Raw genomic sequence first — 18,066 nt, 5'->3', positions numbered from 1 at the left:
TTTTTCTATCATAACATAATACATATTATAGAAAGTTTATTTTAAAAAATGTGAATCATTTATAATTCTGCCATCTGAGAAACTTAAAATTTGAGGGTACTGTCTTCCAAATTTCCTTCTCTGCATATGTATAATACATACATGTTTATTTTTATAAAACTGGTATTTTACTAGTTATCCAGACAATATTATATCCTGAATCTCTTCCCACATCCATTTAATATTCCTTACAAACACTATTCTTAAGTGACTCTATACTATTCATAACACTCCACTATACAAATGTTCTATAATGCACACATTTTTAAAAAGTCTGTCTTCTCTTTCAGTATTTATAACGCCACTCTCTCTTGGGTTCTTCCAGTTGTCACTATTTTTCACAGGCTTTTCTCTCCTTGGCTTGTTGTTGAATGTCAATATTTTCTAGAGTTTCATTTTCTGGCCCTCCTTCTCTTCTCATCTCCAGGCTTTAACATATGCTGCCAATTCCCAAACCTTGTAGCCCTTTTCTCTTTACAGCTTTCTGTATATGTTAAACTGACATCTGGGCAACTGTTTACGCAGCAAAGCTACCTCAGACAATTTATAAAACTGACTTTATCCTTCTTTTTACTATATAATCTTATTCCCAATTCAGTTATGGAACATGATCAGTCACTCAACAAACTAGGAATTACATTTGCCTCTTACCTACTATACTCAAATATGCCAAATTACCAACTCTATCTCCTAATAATTCTATAATTTATCATTTCAGTTTCTGCCTTAGCCCAGCCTCTCTTCTTTCGACTCTTAAATTGCTAAATGAGTTTCCCAACTTATCTTACCTCTAGTCTCACATCCCACAATTCCATTCTCTACAATGCACTGAGAGTAACCTTTCTCTTTCACATCTAATCCCACACAAATCCTTCAATGGTTACTATTATCTTCAGACTTTAATTCACATTCTGTTGAATGGCAAGTAGAGCCACTTGTGATCTAGCCATTTCAAGTCTCATCTCTGCCACTGCTCAGTCATAAATCCTACATGACAACTACTTGTGGTCTGTAGACTGTACCATGATCTCACTCATCCTCTTAAGATGGGTAACTCCACTCATCTTCCAAAACTCAAACCAAGTATATCACCCCAGAAGCCTCTTCAAAGCCTTCTCTAGGGAGTTAAGTGTGCTTCCTTTGACCTTCCATACCATTTCTTTATAGATACCTTTCACAGTAGCAGTGCATTATGATTGTGGAAGGGCAGTATATTTTAGTTACAAACATGAAATACATACAGACTCTGAAATCTGTTTTTGTCAACATCACATAAACACTGCTGATCTTAAACAAAACTGCTTAAACTTGTTGTTAAGTCTAGGCATAAAAACATCTACTTCTCGGGTGTACCAGAGCAAAAAAGTATTACTGTAAGAGCATGCCTTGCCTTTCTTCTTTTGCAGCATGACAAAGGGCCTTTACTCACTCAGTTTTCTTCCCTCTTCAAGAAGGTCCTTGCAATAGCTTATCAGTATTTGAGCTTTTGAAATATATATAGGTCAAAGAGTTGAGGAAGTGAAGGAAAATAAGAAATAAGCAGCGCTGGGCAAAGATGTGAGATAAATTCTGAAAAGGCATATGGGAGAATCTACAGAGTTAAGGGGAGTGGATGGTAGTGAACTGAGTATTGCTATAGAAGATAACTTTCTTTCATGAGATTTGAGAAATAGAAGAATCTGAGTTACTCTGAAGTTTTAAACCCTTTTTAGTTTGAAATATTATAGATACACAGAAAGGTGAAAAGAATATACAGGGAGGTCCTGTGCGCCCCTTCACCCAGCCTTTCCCAAATTTCTCTTCTTGCATAACTACATTACATCAAAATCAGGAAACTGACACTGACTCAAATTATAGACATAATCTTCTATTTGTGCCATGCATCTACACAATTTTGTCACTCATGTCATCTTATATTAATTCCACCCTAATCAAGACACTTAGCTGTATAATATTACTGGAACACTTCATAGCCACATTCACTACCTCCATCCCTAACCCATCAACCACTAAACTGTTCTGCATCTTGATAATTATGTCATAATTTCTATGTAGACTCACACAGTATGTGTCCTTTAGAGACTGTTTTCACTCAATATAATTATATTTGGTCCATCCACGGTATTGCAATGCATCAATAGTTCATTCCTTTTCATTGCAAAGCAGTATTCCATGGGGGTGGATATAGTGTTATGATAGTCTTTTCATTCATTTACCCATTAAAGAGCATTTGGGTAGTTTTAAGTTTTTTGCTATTACAAATAAAGTTTCTATGAATATTCATGAAAGAGTTTCTAAGTGACAACAAGTTTTCTTTTCTCTGGAACATATGCACAAGAATGAAATTACTGGTTCTTGGTATGAAGTCCATTTTTAGTTTAAAAAGGAACTGTGAAACTATTTTGCACAATGACTGTATCATTTTACATTCCAAACAACAATGTATAGGTGACCAGTTTCTCCAAAACTTCATCAGCATTTGGTTTTATCACTATTTTTTTATTATAGCCATTTTGATAGGTGTGAAGTAATAACATCATTGTGGTTTAAGTCTGTATCTTTCAAATGATTTGGGTATCTTTTCATGTGTTACCTGCCATCTGTATATCCTCTTTGGTGAAATGTTTTATAAATTTTTCTCATTTTCTAACTGGATCTTTTATGTTTAATGTTGAGTTTTGATGCTTCTTTATATTTTCTAAATATAAGCCCTTTGTTGGATAAGTGCTGTACAAATATTTGTCTCAATCTGTAATTTGTATTTTCTTCCTCTTAACAGGGTCTTTTGCAGAGCCAGATTTTAAAATTTTGATAAAGCCCGGTTTATTAACTTTTCCTTTTCTGGATTATGCTCTTGGTGTCAAGTCTAATAACTCTTTGCCTAGTACTAGGTCCCAAAATTTTCTTCTCTTTTTACTAGAAGTTTTCTAGTTTCATATGAAAGCCCATGATCTGTTTTGAGGTAATTATTTTATATGGTTTGAGGTTTAGGTCAAGGTTGATAGAGCTTATGGATGTCCAGTTCCTCCCACAATAATATTGAAAAGGTACTCCTCCTCCACTGAATTGCTTTTATGTATTTGTCAAGAATCAGTTAGGCATATATATTTGTATACAACTATTCTGGGACTCTCCATACTGTTCTACTGATCTATGTGTCTATCCCTTTGCCACTACTACACTGTTTTGATTACTGTAGCTATAAGTTAGCCTTAACATCAGGAAGAGTTATTCTTCCCAAGTTGTTCTTCTTAAAAATTGTTTTAGTTACTTTAAGGTCTTTCACTTTCTGTATAAATTTTAAAATAAGCCTGTCTACATTAAAAAATATTTTCTGAGATTTTAGTAAGGATTGTGTTAACTCTATAGATCAATTTAAGAATCGCCATTTTTACTATTGTGAGTCTTCTGATTCATAAACAATGTATCTCTCCAAGTATTTAGGTCTTCTTAGATTTTTTTTTCATCAGCATTTTGTCATTTAATTGCATTCAATATTGCATATGTTTTGTTAGAATTATTTTTCATATTCTTTGGAACAACTGTAAATGGCATCACATTTTTTTGTATCAGTTTCCACTTGTTCATTGTCAAGATATATAAATTCAATTTATTTTTGTGTACTGATCTTGTATCCTGCAACTATAATGAATTCACTTTTTAGTTTCAGGAGTATTTTTGTAGAGTTCTTGGGATTTCCCATGCAGACAATCATATCAACTCAAAATAGCAACAACTTTATTTGATCTTTTCAATTCTGTATGCCTCTTCTTTTTCTTGCTTTATTGCAGTAACTACAACTTATAGTACAATGTCAAATACGAGTGGTAAAAGTTACATGCTTGCCTTTTCCCTAATTGTACATGGAAATCATTCAGTCTTCCATCTGTATAATATTAGATGCGGGGTTTTTGCAGATGCCTATTGTGAGGTTGAGAACATTCCCCTGTATTTCTAGTGTGCTGACAGTTATTATTTTTTTAAATCATGAATGGGTGCTGAATTTTTCCAAAAGATTTTCTGTATCAATTGATGTAATCACATGAATTTCCTTTGTTAGCCTGTTGATATGGTGAATCACATTGATTTTTTAATACTGTAAAATACTTGTACATCTAGACTAAATTCCACTTGGTTGGGGCTGGATATAATTTACTTTTATTGAGGATTTTTGTATTTAACTTCATCAAAGATACTGCTCTGTAGTTTGCTTTTCTGTGCTGTCTTTGGTTATGGTATTAGGGTAATACAGTCTCAAAATGAGTTGACTGGTATTCACTCCACTACTACTTCTGGGAACAGATTGTAGTGTTGTATCAAATTGGTGTTAATTCTTCTTTGAATGTTTGGTAAAATTTTCCAGTGAAACTATCTAGGCCCAGAGATTTTCAATAGCTTCTGAATCACGAATTCAACTTTTAAAACAGTTATAGGACAATTTATGATATCTATTTCAACTTGGGTAAGTTTTGGTAGTCTATGATTTTTATAGATTGGTTCATCTCTTCTAAGTTGTTGAATTTATGAATGTAAAGTTGAATTTATCCTTTTAATTGTTACAAGATCTATAATTATATCCATTTTTTTATTCCTGATATTGGTGATTTGTGTCTTTTCTCTTTTTCATCTTTGTCAATTTTGCTAGAGACTTATCAATTTCACTTTTATGTTTCTAAGAGTCAGTTTTTTGTTTCATTACATTACTCTTTAGTATTACTGGTCTCAATTTTAACGATATCTATTCTTAATTACTTCCTTCATTCTTCCTGATTTGGGAATATTTTGCTCTTTTTTTTTTTTCCCTAGTATTTTGAGTGAGGAATTTACATTGATTTGAGACATTTATTCTTTTCTACTGTCTGCATTTAGTGCTATAAATTTCCCTCACAGAAATGCTTCAGCTCTATCTCACAAATTTTTGTGTGTTGTGTGTCTATTTCCATTTTGTTCTATGTATATCTAAATTTCCTTTCAGATTTCTTCTGACCCATGGTTTATTTGAAAGTGTGTTAATTTTTAAATATTTGGAGATTTTCCTGTCACCTTCCTGCTACTGATTTCTAGTTTAATTCCACTGTTCTCTATATTTGTAAAGATTTTATAATTCAGTATAATATCTTGAATTGTTGATGGGTGCTTAAAATGTGTATTCTGCTATTGTGGGGTAGAATATTCTGTAAGTGCAAATTAGATCTTGGTGGTTCGTGATGGTGTTTAGCTATTCTATATCCTTGCTGATTTTCTGTCTAGTAGTTCTATCAATTGCTGCGAGTAGGATGTTCAAGTCTCCAACTATAATTGTGAACCTGTTTATTTATTCTTTCAGCTCTATTAGTTTCTGCTCTCTATATTTTAAAGTATGGTTATTTGGTGTATACATATTTAGGATTGCAATAACTTCTTAATGCATGATTATTTTGTTACTATGTCTCTTTTTATCTCTTTGTCCTTAGTAACTTAATTTTGCTCTATTACAAACAAATTCTTTTAGTTTCCTGCATTTGAGAATGTCTTTATTTCCACTTCATTCCAAAAGGACAGTTTTGGTCAGATATAGAATTAAAGATTGATAGTACTTTTTCTTCTTTCAGCACCTGAAAAATGTTGTACTACTTCCTTCTAAACTCCACGGTTTCAGATGAGAAACCTGCTGTTATTCAAATTGGTGTACCTTCATATGGAATGTGTAATTTCTCTCTCCCATTTTTCAGATTTGTCTTTTTAAAAACATTTCTTAGTGTGGATTCGAGTTTATCTTATTGTAGGGTTTGATCAGCTTCTTAAATCTGTAGGTTTATGTCTTCACCAAATGTGAGAAATTTTCAGTCACTATTTCTTCAAATATATTTTTCAGTCACACACTTTCTCCTGTCCTTTAAGCTTTGAAGATACAATGTTAAATTTTTGTATTGTCCTATAAATTCTCGAGACTGATAATTTTCAGTATTTTTACTCTGTTGTTCAATTCACTGATTCTATCTTCTGTCATCATCTCCGCTGTACTACTGAGTCTAATCTGTGAATTTTAATTTTGATTATTGTGTTTTTCAGTTCTATAATTTCCATTTAATTCTTCCTTAAAACTTCTATTTGTTTGCTGAGGTTTTCCCTTTTTATCATTTTAAGATAATTTAAGATAATTGATTGTAAGCATTTCTATCATAGCAACTTTGAAACCCTTGTCAGGTAATTCCTACATCTGATTCATCTTGATGTGAATGTCAAATCCATGTCATTTCTCACACAAATTGTGTTTTTGCTGCATTCAGCTTGGTTTGACAAGTTATTATGTCAGAAGATTCATAGTCCTGCTTAATTTATTTTATGCAGGAAGTAGCCTGTCAAAGTTTAGCAATCAGCTTCTAGCCTACTTTTGTGGGCTTTAGTTCCAATTGCAGTTCGGTTTTCTGAAAACTTGTGATACTATTCTGGTCTGCTTCATTCTTCTGGTGCTTTTGGAGCTCCTACTCAATCACTGCTGCTGCTGTCTTGCGAGAATGGAAGTTGGTTCTCTGGGCTACCAGCTCTTCCTGGGAGACTTCCATGGTGGAGGTACCATGAACAAGCTGTGGAGGGGGGCTGGGATAGCCTGAGGCTTCATCACTGTCCTGAGCTTGAATCATTCATCAGGTCCCTGGGGTCAGGAAAATGTTGAGGTTCCCTATCTTTGTTGGGATTTCCCTTTTCCAGTCCTTTGGTGAGTAAGAGCAGGCTTTTCTTGTTTAATATTGTTTTTTGTCTATAGTGGATCTGGGTTGCAGGCCTCTCTAATACCCGGTCCAAGATATACGGGAGACAGAAAACCCAGAGAACTCCAATGTTATTTCTCAAGTCCTGAGGTCTCTTGCCAGTTCACCTTCTTTCTGGCATTTATAATCCAATTATAATTGTATGCTAAATAATTTCCCGGGTATTTAGTTAGATTTAGAGGGACAGGGAAAAGTAAGTCTATACCATTCTTTTTGGACTTGGGCAGAAACTACTTTTTGATAGCTAGGGTTTTTACACTGCAACATACTCTATAACGTGACTAGCACATCAAAGTTTGACAGAGTTACCCAGAATTTTTGGAAATACTAAGAGATTGTTATGTTGAACTGTGCCCCTCATAAATTCATATGTTAAAGTCTCAACCCCTAGTACCTCAGAATTAACCTTACTTAGAGATAGGATGTTTGAGAAGTTAAAATGAGGTCATCAGGACAGGTCCTAATTCAGTAGGACTGGTGTCCCTATAAACAGGGAAAATCTGAAGACAGACTCACACACAGGAGGAACATGACATGAAAATGAAGGCAGAGATCAGGATGCTGGTAATATATACCAAGGAAGGTCAAAAATTGCCATCCAATAACCAAAAGGTAGGAAGGAGGCATGGAACAGATTCTTCTTCAAAGCCCCCAGAAGGAAACAACTCTGCTGACACATTGATCTTGGACTTCTTGCCCTGAAAACTCTGAGATAATAAATTTGTGTTGTTGATGCCACTTACTTTGTAGTCTTTGGTTACAGCAGCCTTAGCAGACTAATACAGAGGGAATGCATATAAATTGCTTAACATGATGCCTGGCATAATAAGCTTTCAAAAAATAGTTATTATTACTTAATTGTTGGTTTACTTGTCTATCTCCTTTACCGCTTATATTTTCCTGCTAGCATGAAACTTAACATATTACAGTCATTAATGTTTGTATAAAATTAAATGAATGAATGAAAGAATGAATGAAAAGTTTAACAGTTAACTGCACATTTTGTAAGGTAGGTTTTCCATTAGTATAAATAAAAACAGTATGATTTAAGGTGAGTTAATAAGAAAGTAACATTTCTCAAGGGAAATGATGCTGCTTCATCATTTTTGTAAAATTCAGAGGTTCTTCTGTTAGGTTATTCAACAGAAGATAACCAAGAAAAACTCTTGCACATGTGTACCAGGATATATCTACAAGAATGTTCAAAGATGAACTGGAACCAACCTAAATAATTAATTACTGTCAGGAGAATAATTGTGGTACAGTCACACAATGGAATGTCATACAGCAATACTTGAAAATATGAATGAATTTTAGAAAAATGTTGAATGGGCCGGGCGCAGTGGCTCACCTGAGGTCAGGAGTTCGGGGCCAGCCTGACCAACATGGTGAAACCCTGTCTCTACTAAAAATACAAAATTAGCCGAGTATGGGAGTGCATGCCTGTAATCCCAGCTACTTGGGAGGCTAAGCAGGAGAATTGCTTGAACCCGGGAGGGGGAGGTTGTAGTGAGCCAACATCGTGCCACAGCATTCCAGCCTGGGCAACAAGAGCGAAATTCCATCTCAAAAAAAAAAGAAAAATGTTGAATGAAAAATGTCTCAGTTTATAAACGGTATAATTTTTATAATACTCAAAAATAAAACAGAGCAAGGTACTGTTTAATCACACATATGTGTGTGAAAAAGAGTATTTTAAGAAATCTACAGGAATGATGAATTCAAAATTCAGGATAATGGCTACCTGCAGGGAAAGGTGGAGAAAAAAAGATGACATGATGGTTGGAAAACTATGGTCCATGGTCCAAATCCAGCCCACCACTTGTTTTTGTATGGTCCAAAAGCTAAGAATGGTGTTCAAATTCTTAATGGTATGGAAAAATGAAAAGAAGGATATTTCATAACACATGAAAATTATGTGAAATTCTAATTTCAGTGCCCATAAATAGTTTACCGGAACACATTCATGCTTACTGATTTACACATTACCTATGGCTGCTTTTGTGCTATAATGCAAAGTTGAGTAGCTATGATAGAGACCTTATAGCCAAGCAAAGCCATGAATGCTTACTATCTGGCCCTTTACAGAAAAATGTTTGCCAATCCTTGAGTTAGGGAAGAGTACACAAGCTACTTAATAGTGTTCAATCTTCTGGGTATATTATTTTGCTTTTTAATTTACACATATATTATACATATTATTTTCTATGTACTAAACATTATTTTATCTTATTTTTATTTCATTTTGTTTGAGAACGAGTCTCGTTCTGTCGCCCAGGCTGGAGTGCAGTGGTGCAATCTTGGCTCACTGCAACCTCCACCTCCCGGGTTAAAGAGATTCTCCTGCCACACTCAACTTCCCAAGTAGCTAGAATTACAGGCACGCACCACCATGCCTGGCTAAATTTTTTTATTTTTAGTAGAGATGGGATTTTATCATGTTTGGCCAGGCTGGTCTCGAATTCCTGCCTCGGCCTCCCAAAGTGCTGAGATTACAGGCATGAGCCACCGCACCCAGCCCAAACATTATTTTAGAATAATAAAGGAATATTTTTTAAAGAAGATCTGAAGAAAATAATCTTTTCAAAATAAACAGTGTTGAAGAACTAATTTACTATACAGGATAGTCTATAGCAAAGATCAGCAACTATTATCAACACGTCAAATCTAGTCTGCTGTCTTATTTCCAAACTCAAGCTTTACTAGAGCACAGACACACTCATTTGTTTAGTCTTTTACTACTATGGCAGAGTTGAACAGTTGTACAAAACACCATATGGTTTAAAGCTTAAAATATTTACTATTTGGCCTTTTACAGGAAAAATATTTGCCTGCCCTTGCTTTGCAATGCTGCCATATCTACAAGTTTTGCTTAAACTAAAGCAAATAGTAATACGCCATTTAAAAAGGAACAAACAACATAGTAAAACGGCTAAAAGCATAATCTTGAAAGTCAGACATTCTGGGTTTGCACCCTGTTTCTGGGCATTACTACGTAATCTTGGGCAAAGTACTAGTAACTCTGGGCCAGTTTTGAAATCAGTAATACTGGAATAAAAATTCCCACTACAAAGACTTACTATCAGGATTAGATTTACAGTCATTTAATTAATTTTATTAATAATGGCCAGAGCAAATCCACCTTCCCTCTGACACACACATAAATACAAAACCACCACCAACAAATAACATTTGGCTTGAAGTCTTCTTGACAGAGTTTCCCTAAACTGCCTCTTTATTATTATTATTATTTTTTTTAAAGTTTCAGTTACCTATACAGGGAAAATTTTAAATTCATCAAAAAGCATGAGACCAGTCACAGTGGCTCATGGACGTAGTCCGGTATTTTGGTAGACTGATATGGGAGGATAACTTGAAGCCAGGAGTTTGAGGCCAGCTTGGGCAACACAGCAAGACCTAACTCTACAAAAAGATTAAAAAACTAGCCACTCATGATGGCAAGCACCTGTAGACCCAGCTACAGCTACTCAGGAGGCTGAGGTGGGAGGAACACTTGAGCCTAAGAGTTTGAGGCTGCAGTGAGCTATAGATTGCACCACTGCAATTTAACCTGGGTGACAGAGGGAAACTCCATCTCTAAATAAAAATAATAATAATAATAACAAAAGTAAATAAAAGCACATAAAATTATTTTGAAATACATTTCTTTAACCTATAATTCAACCTAAAAACTATTTACATTTGCCCATAGAAAGCATGTTTTAATTCACTGTGGTTTCCCAAAACAGTTAATAAAACGTACTGTTCAAACAACTTAACTATAGCAGGTTACCAATTCCAGAGGGTTAATCCTTCAGACTCAGAATTTAATCATAACTGTTCAGGCTTATTTGATATTTTAAAATATCAGGAAACACATATTGGGCTTAAGACCTGAATCTGTTAGAACCTCTTTAAAAGGTTTACAAACCTGCGGGAGAAAAACAAAAAGTCTAACATTTCATGCCATCAGAGAACCAGAAGAAGAGAAAGAGTGCAGTGTTGAAAAAATATTTGAAGAAATAATGGCTTAAAACATGACAAGTTTCGTGTAATCCATAACATTGTAAAGTCAAGAAACTAGCAAACCATAAATAGAATAAATCCCCAAAAATCCATTTCCAGAGATGACTTAATCATACTGCTGAATACTAAAGACAAAGAAAAAATATTGAAAGTGTCCAGAGGGTAACAAAACATTAACTACAGGAGAAAAAGCATTTGAATATTCATGTAAGAATTTCCCACTGAAAACTATGGAGGATAGAAAGCCAGAAAGTAACATTTTTACGTGAGAAAAGAAATATGCAGTCAACCAAGAATATTGCATCCTGTGAAAACACCATTCAGATATGAAGATGAAACAAGACATTCTCAAATAAAGTAAAGGAATCTATAGTTGGCAGACCTGATCTCAAAGAGCTGCTAAAGGAATCTCTTCAGGGAAAGGGAAAGAAGAAGAAAACTTGAAACATTAGGAATCAACGAAAAGTAATAGAAATAAGTATTTGTATAAATATATAACAAAGTATTCCTTTTCTCTTAGAGTTATTAAACATGTTTGACAGTTAAAAGCAAAGGTATAACATTTCCTGGTGTTATTTTAATGTGTGCTAATGTAATACAAGAGAACTACACCATAAAGGGGAGAGGGTAAAGAGGCTACTATGTTGGAAAGATTTCTATGTTCCAACTGAAATAGTATAATATTGTTTATAAACAGATTGTAAAAAGTATGTATTTTTAACCCCTGGAGCAACCACAAAGAAGTTATACTAAAAGAAAAATATAGCCAAAATCACAATAGATTAATTAAAATGGAATATTAAAAAGTGTCCAAATAATCTAAAGGCAGCAGGAAAATGGTAAGAGAAACAAAATCATAGAGTATAAACACAAAACAAATACTAGAATGTGAGATGTAAATCCTAACATATCAATAATTATATTGTCTTTAAGTATAATAATTGTAATATAATTACTTAAACACACTAATTAAAAGACAGGAATTGTTAGACTAGATTTTTTACAAACACATAAAGCAACCATAAATTCACTATAAAAAACTCACCTCAAACAATCATTCAGGTAAATTGAGAGTAAAAGGGAACAAGATATACCACACAAACAGTAAACGAAAGAAGCTGGAATGGGTATATTACCATAAAAAAAATCTTCAAAACAAAAAAATACCAAGGACATGCCTTACTGCCTCTAAGATTGCCTCCATGATGCCCAGCTCCTAATGTTTATAATCTTGTAAAATCCCCTCCTGAGAGCGTGGGGAGGACCTGTGATTTGCTTTTAACCAAAAGACTATGACAAACATAATGGATGTCACTCCTGTAATTGTCACGTTATATACCATTCTACCCTTGCTAGCATACACCCTCCACAGGTTGCCCTTGCTTGATAAAGTAAGTAGACATGTTGAAGATGTCCATGTGTCAAGAAATGTCTCTACAAATGCAGGTGGCCCCTAGGAACTGAGAGAGACCTCAAGTCAACAGCCAGCAAGCAGCTTGGGGCCCTTGTTCATTAAGCCATGAGGAAATAAATTCTCTAACATGAAATAGGTTGGAAATAAATTTTTCCTCAAATGAGCTTCTAGATAAGAATGCATACTGGCTAACCATATTACAGTCCTGTGATACTCTAAGTAGAGGACTTAGATAAGCTGTGCCCAGACTCCTAATCCACAGAGACTGTGAGATAAACTGCTAAACTGTGGTAACTTGCTACACTGCAAAAGAAAACAAAGAAAGAAAAAACTGACAGAACTAAAAGGAGAAACAGACAAATCCACAATTATATTTGAAGACTTCCTTAGTATCAAATAGAATGTAGACAGGCTTTCAGTATGGATCAAGAAGAATAAAACATACACCAAATGGATCTAATAAAACTAATATTCCACCCAACAGCAGCAGAATACCCATTCCATTCAAGTACATGTGGAACATTCACCATGACAGATCATACACTAGATCAAAGTACAAACCCTAACAAATGTAAAAGGACTAACTGAAATTCTACGAAGCATGTCCTATGACCAAAATGAAATAAAACTAGAAAACAACAGAGATAATAAGAAAATGTTCAAACACTTGGAAATTAAACAGAATACTTTTACGTAATCCATGGGCCAAAGACGGTATCTCAAGAAAAACTAGAATACATTTTGAACTGAATGAGAATGAAAACACAACATAGAAAATTTGTAGAATATGGCTACAGCAATGCTTAGAGGGAAATTTATAAAACGCAATACCACTATCAGAAAAGAAGAAAGGTCTCAATTCAATGTTTTAAGTTGCTACCTCAAAAAACAAGACATCACAAATCGTATGCTTGAATCAAAATATCACATGTACCCCACAGATATGTGCAACTATTATGTATCCGTAAAAATTTAAAAATAAAAAAAGAGCAAAATAGAAATCAAGGAAGACAACGTTGTGAATGTACTTAATGCCACTGAACTGTATACTTTAAAAAGATTAAGGGAATACATTTTATGCTATGTGTATATCATTATAATAAATGTCTTCTTCCTGGATCATAAATCTAAAGGTAGAAATGAAAACCATAAAAACTTTAGAAGAAAAAATAAAAAATCTTCATGATTGTTGGATAAGCTGAGTTCTCAGACATAACATGAAAAGCATGATCCAAACAAAAAAAAATGACAAACTGGACTTCAACAAAATTAAAACCTCATCCTCTGCAACAGATTCTGTTAAGGGAATGAAAAGCTAAGTTTCAGACTAGGAGAAAGTATTGGCAAATTATTTATCCAATAAAAGACTTGTATTCAGAGAATATAATAGAACTTTCCAAGCTAAAGAATAAGAAAACATACAATTAAAATGGACAACGACCTTTCTCTAAAAGGATATAAGGATGGCAAATATGAAAAGATATTCAACATCATTAACATTTAGAGAAATCCAAATTCAGCCACAGTGATATATCCCTACACATGGTTTAGATGGCTAAAATAACACTGACAAAAAATGCTGATGAGGATGCAGAGCAACTGGAATTCGAGTACAATGCTGATGGGAATGCAACATGTTTCAAACACTTTTGGAAAAAAAAGATTTTAAAAAATCAGGTTAAATGTACACTTACAATATGATCCAGCAAACCCACTCCTGGGTATTTATCCTATGGAAATAAATACTAGACCTCACACAAAAACCTGTAAATAAATGATCAAAACAGCTCTATTCATAATTACCAAAAATTGGAAACATCTCAAATGTCTCACCACTGGCAAATGGATAAACAAACTGTTGTACATCCATTCAATGGAGTACTACTCAGCAGCAAAATTAAACAAGCTATTTACACATGCAACAACTTGCATGAATATCATTATGGTGCAGGAAAGAAACCAGTCACAAAAGGTTACAACATACCAGTACGTGTACAGACAGTTTCCGACTTACTATAGTTCAACTTACGCTTTTTCAACTTTACAATGGTGTGAAAGTGAAAAGCATTCACTAGAAAATGTACCTTAAGTACCCATACAACCATTCTGTTTTTCACTTTCAGTACAGTATTCAATAAATTATATGAAATATTGAACACTTTATTACAAAATAGGCTTTGTGTTAAATGATTTTGCCCAACTGTGGGCTAATTAAGCGTTCTTAGCACGTTTAAAGTAGGCCAGGCTAAGCCATGTTTCGTAGGTTAAGTGCAATAAATACAGTTTTGACTAAATATTTTCAATTTACAATAGTTCATCAAAATGTAACCCCATCATAAGTCAAGGAGCATCTGTATGCATACACACATACAATTTACAAGACACTCTGGAAAAGACAAAATGGTTGCCAAGGTGTTGGGGGTAGAAGGAGAGAGTGTGACTACAGAAAAATAGCGTAAGAGTTAGGGGGCTGATGGAATTGTTCTGTAACTTGATTGTGGTGCTGGTTGCATGAATTTACACGTGTTAAAATTCCTGGAAAAAAGTCTATATTACTATATGATCATTTGAAAATGAAATGTTCAAAAAATGAGGTGCCAATGCACCACCTGGGAAACAACATCCAGAAGGCAACTGGATAAACAGGACAGAAGTTAGGAGAGCAGTCTGAGTTACAGATTTTCAAGTCATCTAGTAGAATTATCAGTGAGATCGCCCCAGGATATTATTTATAGTGAGAAAATAGCAAAGACAGAGCCGCAGAGAATATTGGCATTTAAAGACTGAGAAGAAAAGAATTCTATAGAAGGCATTAAGAAATTGTAACCAGAGAAATAAAGGGTAAATCAAGAGAATATGGTATCATGGAAGAAGGAAATTTTGAAGTAGTAGGTCATGATCAAATGTCACAGAGAGGCAGAGTAAGATGAGGATTAAAAATAGTCTATTATATTTGGCAAGATGGATAGTAGTGACTTCTTTGATATGATGATAAACTATTAACAATAAATTGAAAACTAAATAGTAGATAACAAAGGAGAGACAGCAAGTGTTTCATTCATTTGAAAAGTCTGGCTATGAAGAGAAGGAAAGAAATAGGATGATAACTACAGAGGTATGCAGAGTTAATGATGTGAGAAATTTGAAAATATATATACTACATACATATATTATTACATATATATTATATATATTATATATGTGTGTGTGTATATGCTATAGGAGAGTACCGGTAAAGAAGCAAAGTTGAGGAGAAACTTCCTTATATAGATAAGTGATGGAATAAGGCTCAAAAGTAAGAGATGGTATGGCATAGAATAGAAGGAAATGGCTGAAACCAGAGAAACAGACATTATTAATCATCACAGCTTTAATTTTCTCCAGCAGTGTTCAGAAGACTAAGTGTAATAACAGTCACTAGTTCAGTTACACATAATGAGGCGGGATATGCTAACTCAGAAAATAGGGCTCCATAGGGAAGACAGGCTAGCCAATTATATAGGTATGTATATAAATAAGTGAATTTAGTGATCACGTAACTCCGATGAGCTTTAAAAGCATCTATTTTGGAAACAACACAAGTGTTCATCAACAGAGAAATTGAACAAAATGTGGTACATCCATACAAAGGAATATGACTTCGGAATAAAAAACAACTAACTAGTGATAACACTCCAGTCACAAGAAAATTACATACTATATGATTCATAATTTTATATTAAATTCTAGAGAGGACAAAACTATAGTAACAGGAAGTAGACCAGTGGTTGCCTACAGCTGATGGTGGTGAGGGGGTGACTGACTTCAAAGGGGCATGAAGAAACTTTTAGGGGGGCCACGGAACAGTTTACATATGATGATGTTGGTGGCTATGTAACTACATACATTTGTGAATACTTATTGAGATATACACTTAGAATTTTATTGCATTTAAATTACATGTTAATAAAACCAATTATAAAAAAAGGCTCTTGTATGGTAACCTGGGTTACTATATTCTAATACAAAGTATGTTGCTAAAGACAGCACTTAAAAGTAGCTCCTCCTAGGGCAGATAAATGTTACAGTGTATGACATTATAATGGTGATAAATAAATACCATTATATATTTGTTTAAATCCATAGAATGTTAGCGCCAAGAGTGAGCCCTAATGTAAACTATGGACTTTGAGTGATAATGATGTGTCAATGTAGGTTCATCAATTGTAACAAATGTACTGCTCTGGTGGGTGGTGATAACGAGGGAGGCTACACATATGTGGGGGCATGAGGTATATAGAAAATCCTTGTACTTTTCCACTCAATTTTGCCACAAACCTAAAATTGCTATAAAAAATAAAGTCTATTTGCTGGGCATGGTGGCTCATACCTGAGTGGCTCATCCCAGCACTTACGGAGGCCAAGGAGGGTGGACTGCTTGAGTCCAGGAGTTTGAGACCAACCTGGGCAACAAGGTGAAACTCCATCTCTACTAAAAAAAAAAAAAAAAAAAAAAACGAAAAAAAAATTAGCTGGGCATGGTGGCACGTGCCTGTAGTCCCAGCTACTTGGGAGGCTGAGGTGGAAGGATCAGCCAAGATTGTGCCACTGCAATCCAATCAGGGAGTGAGTGAGTCCCCGTTGAAAGAAAGGAAAGGAAAAGAAAAAGGAAAGGAAAAAGGGAAAGGGAAAGGGAATTGAAAAAAAAAAAAAAAGAGTAGCTCCTCTACTTAGTCTAATCTACTGTCTCCAGATGTAGGCTCTAAAATTATGAGCAAAGGGAGTATAGTAGGCAGAATTCTAAGGAAACTTTCAAGGTTTTTGTTATCTCTCTGTACTCCATTGGGTCAACCCTGCATAATCCCCGGGACTGTGAATATGATAGATTCTGTGTTAGATGCAATGACTGTTAACATAAAAAGATTATCTGGTGGGACTGACCTAATCACCTGAGCCTTTTAAAATCATAGTTTTCTCTGGCTGGTTGTAGAAAGGGCAGTCAGGAGTTTGAAGCCTGAGAGGGATTTGATGCACAGTAGGTTCTCCATTGCTGAGGAGGCCATCTGGCAAGTAACTAAGAGTGGTCTCTCAGAGTTAAGAGTGGTTCCAGGCCAAAATCCGCAGACAATGGAGGCCTCAGCTCCACAGCAACAAGGAAGTGGATTTGCCAATACCCTGAGGGGAACAGGGAAGAAGATCTTGCTCTAGCTAAGCCTCTAGGTGGTAATACAGCTGGCCGACACCTTAATTTCAGCCTTAAGAGACCATGAGAAGAATACCCAGCTAGCACATGCCAGACTCTTACCCAAAGAAAGTCTGAGTAATAAATTTGTGTTGCTTTAAGCCACTAAGTTTATGGTAAATTGTTAACAGAATAGAAAACGAATACAAAGAGGCAAATTATAAGTAGCACCTCTGCCTTACCATAAAAAAGTTCCGATTTAGAACTTAAAATCTGTGAGGCTTCTTATCCTGCCCAGAGTTAACCTTAGCACTCACTTCTAATCTCTGCCTTATTACTAGTGTAGATATTCTTGTCCAACATTAGATTATAAATTACTTTAGAAACAAACTATTTCTGAGCAAGCTTTATATACTTACTGCTCCCAGTGTTTAACAAATTGCCTTAATTTAGTGAATCAATAAAATAAGTAATATATGATGTACACACCCAAGTATACTAGAAAATACAAATTCTTCATTTTTAGCCACATATTTCTAAGGCAAAGTTTTACGTCATGTAAGGAATAAAGGAATTAAATATAGTTTAACAGAATGAATCTTAGAAAGTCACATAAAAGTCATTCTCAAAATGTACTGCAGCTCTATAAAACATGTTTTTAAAAAATAAGAACACAA

The 18,066-nt window shown here is 34.6% G+C and overlaps 1 protein-coding gene across 11 annotated transcripts in view; it reads right to left on the bottom strand.

Annotated features, from left to right (window-relative positions):
- The window catches only part of NEK1 (NIMA related kinase 1), a 212,397-nt gene that overhangs the window by 118,789 nt on the left and 75,542 nt on the right, over nucleotides 1–18,066 (bottom strand). The gene's annotated exons all lie outside the window — the stretch shown is intronic.

The sequence above is a fragment of the Papio anubis genome, chromosome 3 (genome assembly GCF_008728515.1).
Source record: "Papio anubis isolate 15944 chromosome 3, Panubis1.0, whole genome shotgun sequence".
Taxonomy (NCBI): Eukaryota; Metazoa; Chordata; class Mammalia; order Primates; family Cercopithecidae; genus Papio; species Papio anubis.
This window is presented reverse-complemented; position numbering and strand designations above follow the sequence as displayed.